This window comes from Hypomesus transpacificus, chromosome 17 (assembly GCF_021917145.1).
Source record: "Hypomesus transpacificus isolate Combined female chromosome 17, fHypTra1, whole genome shotgun sequence".
In the NCBI taxonomy this organism is placed as follows: Eukaryota; Metazoa; Chordata; class Actinopteri; order Osmeriformes; family Osmeridae; genus Hypomesus; species Hypomesus transpacificus.
In genome coordinates, this window is record NC_061076.1 from 16,033,342 (window position 1) to 16,042,745 (window position 9,404).

Here is a 9,404-nt window from a genome sequence, read left to right on the forward strand (position 1 = left end):
CCCCAACATGACTACAGTACCCATACTGCCCCCCAACATGACTACAGTACCCATACTGCCCCCAAACATGACTACATGATACTGCCTCTCAGTATCGCCTTGGCAACACTGGTTAGAATAATTGTCTGCAATGTACAATGGAATCATAAGGGAGCCACATTTGTCATGCGAGAATTACATAGATTTTTTTTATGTACTCGAACTAATATAATTACCCTCTATTACAAAACACTTAGGTAACAGATTAAATTAATTTCCACATAGTTATGTCAAGTTAATCACAAGCGCCAAACAGTGATCTGCTCTGATTGCTCCAGGCTAAAGAAGCAGTTTCTAGACACATTGCTGTGTGTGTTGTGGATGTTCTTAGCAAAAAGTGGTTTGGTTGTCTAGCAGACCTTATCCGCAGCAAAAGACATCAACTACATGGACATACTTTGTCACACAGCTGAATGAACATGACGCATTGACGATCATGTCTTGTCAAACCTAGAAACACGTAATAATGAGTCTTTACATGGTTGAAGCTCCTAAACCTTCATCATCAAGGTTCCACTACAGACACTGAGGGTGGACCTGGAAAGTGCCTGGTCTTATTCAGAGACATCCAGCCAGCAGGCAGACAGGCAGACAGACAGACAGACAGACAGGCAGACAGACAGGCAGGCAGGCAGACAGGCAGACAGGCGGGCAGACAGACAGGCAGACAGACAGGCAGACAGGCGGGCAGGCAGACAGGCGGGCAGACAGACAGACAGGCGGGCAGACAGACAGACAGGCAGACAGACAGACAGACAGACAGACAGACAGACAAACAGACAGACAGACAGGCAGACAGACAGGCAGACAGACAGGCAGACAGACAGGCAGACAGGCGGGCAGACAGACAGACAGACAGGCAGACAGGCGGGCAGACAGACAGGCAGACAGGCGGGCAGACAGACAGACAGACAGACAGACAGACAGGCAGACAGACAGGCAGACAGACAGGCGGCAGACAGACAGGCAGACAGGCGGGCAGACAGACAGGCAGACAGGCGGGCAGACAGACAGACAGACAGGCAGACAAACAGACAGACAGCAGACAGGCGGGCAGACAGACAGACAGACAGACGGGCAGACAGGCGGGCAGACAGACAGGCAGCCAGCCAGCCAGCCATCCTCTGTTCCCTGAAATCTCCCACCCTGGGGTCCAGTCCCGTCTCCTGCTCTGATGACTCTAAGGTGTCTCAGCCTAACTGTGTTGATAAAAGAGCAGATTGTGAGCCAGTCTCTGGTCGGGGGGACCTTCCTGTTCCAGCCTTTTGGAGGGAGTTTCTCCTGGCTATGTGGCTTCACCTTGTGGCCAGTGGCTGCAACGACAGGGGCACATCAGGCGTCAGTGCTGGAGCTAACACGGGGCAGCTACAGATCGCTAACCCCACCGAGCTCTGCTTCCGTCCGGATCTGGCAAGCTGGGATGTCAGCAAACTTAAAAGGAAAAGCCATCAAAAGCACGACACAGCTCTTTTTTTTCTTTTTTTTTTGCCGCATGCCTTCCGCAATCCATCCAGCTGGGGAATCAGGGTGTTACCCACCCAGCTGCCTATCCCCCGGCCCCTCCACACTTTCCTCAGCAAGTCCTGGAAAGAGGTTTGGGAGTGGTGCCCAAACGGCTAATCGCAGGCTTAATGCTCTTAAGAGGCGAGGACGGCAGAGGGCAGCCTCGTCGCGGGGCTGCCAGCGATGCCCCACAAGCAGGGCCGGCCTCTCGTCGGCGAGGCGAGGGGCCGAGCCTCGTTCATCCATGAGGCCGGTTGGTCCGAGAGCCAGCGCTGCCAAGTGGAGTGGAGAGGATGAGGCAGGAAGTGGGAAAGGGCGGTTTAGCTAGTTAGCCGGGCTAATCGCATTACAGATACTGAAACCGCTCGATCTAAAACCACTGGGATGCGTTCAAGTCCACGTTCAGGGCTTTTATTGTCAGATGCACCGGACAACACAGGGTCAGACTGGGCACTGAGATTCTTTGGACAAGACGACGCAAAGCAACCTGGCATAACATGACTACGTACTCAGAACATAGGTTACACCAATGATAAGCTAACATATAATATCAGAAACCAATAGTACACATATGATGTGTATTATATTAGGTCTCATCCACTTTAGCGGCCCTGTGTGCAAGAAGCCCATCTTGTGGGTGTATTTTCCTACAACTGGACTTTAGGCAAAAAGCCAACACGCTATGACCTCAACCTGCTATGACCTCAACCTGCTATGACCTTAACCTGCTATGTCCTCAACATGCTATGACCTCAACCTGCTATGACCTCAACCCGCTATGACCTCAACCCGCTATGACCTCAACCTGCTATGACCTCAACCCGCTATGACCTCAACCCGCTATGACCTCAACCCGCTATGACCTCAACCCGCTATGACCTCAACCCGCTATGACCTCAACCCGCTATGACCTCAACCTGCCAAGGACTGCCGATGACAATGAGCCCGAGTGGCGAAATCTGGCACCCTTACACTAGCCTGGTCCTAACCAGACCCTCGTACATTTCATTTGTACAGAGGATCTGGGATGTCTCGATTGACAAACGTTAACTTCCTTGAAGGCGGGTCCTCTGTTGAAGTTTAAAACTATTGGATCCACCCAGAGCCACTCTGATTTGCCATAGCCAATCGCAAGCATTAGCCAACTCCTTCACCACTACTGTAACGGAGCTAGCTGCGTAGCTGGAAAATCAAACTTTTCCCGAACCCCGTGGGGAGGAGGGCCACAACATCATGGCCACCAACAAAACTCAGCAAGGAATGTTCTTGCTCCGGCTTTAACCTATATTCGGCAGCGTTGCCACAACCGCAGAATAGTTTCGCTCGCATCTTTCTCCGCCGCCATTACTGAACTACTCAAACAAGTGCACAACATTAACGTCATCGTTCTCAGCCACTCCCTCTGTTCGCTGATTGGACCTACAAAAAAATTGTTTCTGGAAACCGACTTCAGAACCGACATCCCAGACCTAGTACACAAGCAAAATCCAAATTGAGCGGAAGTACGTAGGAAGGCAGAGCCGGGCTACCTTTACACACTTGCTCATGCTAATTCCTGTGTATGGTCCCCTTCTTCAAATCGAATCGACACAACAAGCATATTTTGGCAGGATGAGCGAAGCGCTGCTCTTGGCCTGCGGAGCAAAGCTCCAGGTCTGGAAGCGGCTGAATTGGAGCAAAGGGCTTTGATTGTGTTGCATCCTGCCGTCTCACCGTTTCCCGCATGGCCTCCGCTAACCCTAGAGAGAGCGCCTGCCGTGTTTGTCTCTGTCTCAGTGCCCTGGGCTGAATGGGATGTCTGTTCTAAGATCCCCCATGGGCAAGAGGCATCTCTCTGGTTCTAGCTGCCGACGAGCTGTCCCTATCCACACCGGTACCACAGCCATGAACACTGACAAAAAACTGTGGAAGTAATATAAAGGCATGGGGCGTCTCTTATATCTGGGTGTTTTGTCGAAGACAAAGCGTATTTTTGTCTTCTGTGCAGCCTTACAGAGAGAGAGAGAGAGAGAGAGAGAGAGTGTTTGTTGTTACCACATGTTCCGGACAATACTGACGGTCGTTCCTTTGGTTTTTGAATGGTGTTGTTGATGTATGGTTGTCTGTTATTGTGCCTCTTGCTTTCGTAATACGGTTGTAATGACTGTCATGCTAATAAAGCTCAATTGAATTGAATTGACAGAGAGAGAGAGAGAGAGAGAGAGAGAGAGAGAGAGAGAGAGAGAGAGAGAGAGAGAGAGAGAGAGAGAGAGAGAGAGAGGAGAGAGAGAGAGAGAGAGAGAGAGAGAGAGAGAGAGAGAGAGAGAGAGAGAGAGAGAGAGAGAGAGGTGAGAAAGTTAATCGGGCACCTGGTCAGTGAAAGTATGCTACTTGTCTGACTTAAGAATCAGGAAGTAGTGCCTAGCTACCTGGGACAATTTGCCAGGCAGACAATGAAGTCCTCCAATCACAGGCGTCCTTTACCATCCCCTAGTAGGGAGGAATTGGATAGGTGTAATCAACACTTCCAAATGAGCGTGAGTTAAGCTGTGACATGCGACCGCGTACATCCATGCATGTTTTGTGGACCAACCGAGTGAGCTATAGAGCTGCTAGTCACAGCTAAAAACAATCTGGAAATAGGCTGGGGCTGGAAATAGGAATGGGGCTGAGGCTGGGGCTGAGGCTGAAGCTGGGGCTGGGGTTGGAGCTGGGGCTGGGGTTGGGGTTGGGGCTGAGGCTGGGGCTGGGGTTGGGGCTGGGGCTGGGATTGGGGCTGAGGCTGAGGCTGGGGCTGAGGCTGGGGCTGGGGCTGGGATTGGGGCTGGGATCTGAAACTCATTTAGTTTGATCATGCAACTACAGAAGTGAGTGCCGCTTGGAAAAAATCAATGTTGTTTATGTTTCAATTGGTCGCTGTCATCTTCAATGACAACACGGTGATGAAGTATCCATTCAATGCCACACTCCAATGCTGCCCGTTTCTGTTTTCTGTCACTCGGCCTAGCTGTTTGTCCTTGCCTTCCTGCCAGCCTTCCTGTCTGTCTGTCTGTCTGTCTATATGCAGAGGTTCAAACAGCAGAGCCTCATAAGGAGGATATTTGGTGCTGTTATAAACAGTACCAAACATGGGGACACGAGTGACACACACTAAGTCTGCCAAAAAGCCTGCTGCGCCTGCACAGTAGCTGAACGCACACACGCTCCAACACACTCTTACTCCCCCTCCCCCCCACACACACACACACACACACACACACACCGAGTCTAGGCTGCAGAGAGAGCCTGTGTGGCAGAATCTCAAGGAGAAAGGAGAGACAAACAGCCCACTGCGGTGTTCCTCTCCCGGGGATGGGGCGGCCGTGTCTCCCCTTGACGCCTCACCCTGCATGCCAAGCAGCACCTGGCTGGGAGGCAGGCAGGCAGGCAGGCAGGCAGGCAGACAGGCAGACAGGCAGACAGGCAGACAGACAGGCAGGCAGGCAGACAGGCAGACAGGCAGACAGGCAGACAGACAGACAGACAGACAGGCAGACAGGCAGACAGACAGGCAGACAGGCAGGCAGACAGGCAGGCTGCAGCCCACGGAGCAGCCCCGTCGTCACTCTGGACTCCGAAACATTCCACCATGCAGGCTAATCGGATCTCCAAGGTTCTGTTCGGGAGCTGAACAGTGATCACGTGTGCGTGTCGGATATCAAGTCATTGTGTTCTTAAATTCTTGATTTCCTATCCCCCATTCATGGAGATTTCAGGCCAGTCAATGATTAGACAGACAGTTGAAGCTCTTTGGCAGTAAAATTCCCAAAATAGCCTGTAAAATTCCTATAAAGTCATAAAGACGTGTTTTTCCCAAGAATAGTGCAGACAACATCGTTTATGTTTAACCTTTGGTTATAGTGCCATAAATAGACGAGGGGTGATGTCACTCGACTGCATGCATGCTTGAGTCTTCCTAGAAAGACATACAAAGGTCACTTAAGTATAATGAAGCTGTCAACACACAACATGAGCCACACAAGCCAAACCTCTCGTAGTCGGCCTCTAAAGACCAACTGACGGCTTGCTGGCTTCGTTTCTACAGTGTCCGCTGACCACTGAAGCGAGTGACCAGGACTCTGGCCCGTAAAGTGTTGTCAATCCGCGACCCATCCACCAGCCTCGTTAAAGAGAGATTAGGGAACTCGACCACTAAATCTCCACATCTGTCGCGGGCGGCGTCATTTGAACACTCTTTCGGTTCAGCTGAAATAGCCTTGCAGTTCGACGTCCGACCTTAGCAAGCACGCGCTCCAGTGAGAGCTTGGGAAGGTGTACTCCGGGTGGAGACCACAGGTAAAATGGAGAGAAGACTCCAAATAGCCAGCTTTGATAACATGCAGGGGTCAAGAAGGTCGCCCCCCTCAGTGGCTTGTGTTGTTGGGCACTCAGAGGACAGTGATTGGCCCCTGAGTTGGGAACTTGACGTTGACAGAGGACACAGCCAATCAGAGGCTGGGCCCTCGTCTGTCTCGAGAGCCTGTTGAAGCAACTGACGCAAGCCGGCCTCTTAACCGTCACGAAGAATCAGCCCGTTTGGGCCTTGCACAATACGCAAGTGGAAAGCAAAGCATTTCTTTTCTTTTTTCTTCTTTTTTTTTTCTTCCAATCTACAGATGCAGCTTATCTGACCAGGCTGCTCCTTAATCAGACAGTCACTAATGTGGTTTCAGAGGATATAGGCAATATCTTTTCTTGACCATCTCCCTTCTCATTGCCTCAGTGTGTAAGCCTGGCTACTGCAGGTCAGAACCGGGTCAGCTGTATGCTAGTCCACTTTCCCTCCTTAGGGTGCTAACTTTGGCTTAAGGGCATTCAGCTACAGTGCAACACAACAGCACCACCAACATGTCAGCTGTCACCAGCAACACGTGAATGATGTCCCCATTCACCCAACACAAAACCCCACAGCTCAAAATGCCTTTTTCTGTATCCAAACAAACCATGTAACCGGAACCGTCTGAATGCAATCTTGTGCATGCACTCTCATCTCATGGACGACGACGACGGCAAATCAGGTTCTTTTTATGATATCATTATTTCCAAATTGGACAAACAACTTGCAATGATTTCTACCAAAGTCCATTCAAAACAGAAAATTGGCCCCTGGTAGATAGATCAAAGACGAACGTCTATTGGATGAGGAGAATGGAGGCTACTTAGAGAGTGCATCGTTGATCATCAAGATTTGATTAAAGTCACAAGAAAAACCTTGGCTTGCCACATAGTTAGACACTGTGGAATACGTTTTAGTAATTACCGGTAGGCATGCAACAGGTCATTGGTGTCCAACAGCGTACATGTGTGTAAAGCCATTTACCTCCTTCACATCTGCACAATCACTCATCGTACCAGATATCCACTGGTTTAACGTAATTCTCTGTACTCAAGACAAACACTAAAATCCGACAATAATAAAGTAGCGAGCTAGCAAGCTGAGTGATCGTACATAGCAAGCAGGACTGTAAAATGACAGTAGATATCTAGCTTTCCTCATTAAACATTGCTAGCTAACGTTCCCTCACTTGCAGACGCCTGCTAGCTAGAAAGCTGGTTTGAAGCAGTTGTTAAAGGTGTTACAACGAATACGCCTCAAAACCAGTTTTAGTAAGCTAAAAGTGCATACATTAAATATGGCTAGCTAGCTAGCTACTGTAACAGCTACGTCATCTAGCTAAATGTCATCGCTAGTAACGTTACCTGTCAGTTGGCATGGCAACCAAAACCAACATCAAAGAAAGATCAGTGGCAATGACGTTTATAGCTTGCTGATGTTATAGCTAGCCTCCAGGCTAGCCAAGCTGCTAGCACTAGCCATCCTACAGTAACTCAACAAAATATGAGCTAGCTGCTTCAGTACAGCTGCAACGTTAGCAGTGAGCGAACAATGTGTTAAGTATCATAATTTTGTCCAGCCCATTTTGCTATCTACCTGATAGTCGATCACCTCCTCACGTCTTCGGGAACCGCTCGATAACCGTTGCACCTCTATGCGGTCGTTTCGGTTGTCTTTTTTATGAGAAGATGTCTACATTTTCCTGTCACAACTCTCTCTTTCCTCCATATTCGCAGCTCCTCCACCAACAACAACATTACTGACGTCTCCCCCTGCCACGTGACTCGTCTGTTGCTGCTAAAAATAGATGGTTCACCCACACCAACTCAGAAAGGGGGACAAGATAACATAAAAAAATGTCTTACACCTCCTTCTGACGGGCTACGTTCAATCAACCCAGACAGTCGGTGGTGAAGTGAACAAGGTCATGGACGGCCTATCGCAGTCTTCCCAAAAATTGTCAAATTCATAACTTGTCAACTCAATGTTGCACTTTCTCCATAACGCTTGATGTTATCTATGGATCTGTGGCGCCCTCATTCGTTTTCAGTGACAATTATGCTTCCACTTGACTCGTTGAGGTTGTTGGTAAGGTACCACGGTGGTAAGATAAATCAGGTTGTTTAGCCTTATTCTAATTTACGGTAATAATCGACATTACATGACCGACTTTAATGATGCCATTTCAGTGAGCAATATTTAATAAACTCTTCTTCTGTGATGGTCAGGGTGTGAACTCTTTATATAATGCCACACCAAGATAGTAGATTGGTTCCTTTGTAATTAGTTAATTAGACATTAAAGGTTTTTTAGTCCATTCTCATGTAATTATTGAATTATTTAAATGGAAGGTGGCCTTCAACTTTGTTACAAATGAATGAGATGACCATTCCAAGACAATGTCATCAGACTAACATGGCAACAAATATAGTTTTTGTCCTGTCAACCACGCAACAATGCTTGAAAAATAAACTATGCTTTTATTGAAAACAGAAAACTGGTTTCCACCGTGACCCCTCTGAACAGCTCGTTCCTCTCTCTTACTCCATCGAATCCTACCTCCCCATTTTGTCTCTCTCTCTCTCTTTCCATACCATATTCTTTCCAGACAGTTCTTCTTCCTAGTTACCTTGTGTCTAACCACTATTGACAGCCTGTAAGCCTCCCTGCAGAGGTGGGCAGAGGGACGTCATACCAACAAAGTGATGATGGCTCCCCCTGTCACTCTCCAGAGCCCATTCATGTGGACACAACAAAGAATTGATGGACTCACGCTGGAGAGATAAGGTTAAAAATAACATCGGGCAACGTCCACGCCGCGGCGGCCTTAATAAGGTAGAAAGCAATCAAGTCTGTTCCCCTCGGTCAGGCACGGGAAGGAGTAGGGGACAGGGGGCGTCAGAAGGGGCTGTTTGACAAGATTGAATCCCTCGGTGAACCTGCGCCAAGTGTGTCTGCGGAAAGGACACAAGTGTCCGAGTTGCCACTCTTCAGTGTTAGCAAACAGTGGGTATGCACATGGGGGGGGGGGGGGGGGGGGGGAGAGAAAGCCAGAAGGAAAGACATAGCAAGATGTACAGAAATACAACAGCGTTCTTCATCGTGATTTCCCTCAGATCCGTCCAGGCAAACCTAACGATGAGAGGGGGATGCGGATGGTTGTCTGTCAACAAGAGGGATAGAACTCTGCAGTGGGGTGACTTCCGTCCCCACGCGACATTTTCCGGAGATAACCGACAGATGAAAAAACACACCAACGTTACGTGAGATGGTTCTCCTCACAGTGCACTTCTGATGACCTCCTTCTCTTCTCCTCTGAGAGATCCTCCAGATCTGTGACCTTGAGATCACACGCACTGCTTGTACTCACGTGCCTGAAAGGCCACGACTGAAGGCCAGCAGTTTGTCTCAATTCTACAACAAGCACCTGAAAATGTTGTACACATTGTAATGTGATCATATCAGATTACCTCCGATGATTAACCACCCTGGAGGACTCGATATAGAA

The 9,404-nt window shown here is 49.0% G+C and overlaps 1 protein-coding gene across 1 annotated transcript in view; it reads right to left on the reverse strand.

Moving 5' to 3' along the window:
* The window catches only part of LOC124479699 (histone deacetylase 5-like), a 34,647-nt gene extending 26,984 nt beyond the window's left edge, over positions 1-7,663 (reverse strand). Inside the window, 1 exon segment of the mRNA XM_047038561.1 lies at positions 7,493-7,663. The gene's annotated coding sequence lies outside the window, so the exon portion shown is untranslated.
* Positions 7,664-9,404: the final 1,741 nt, after the last annotated feature.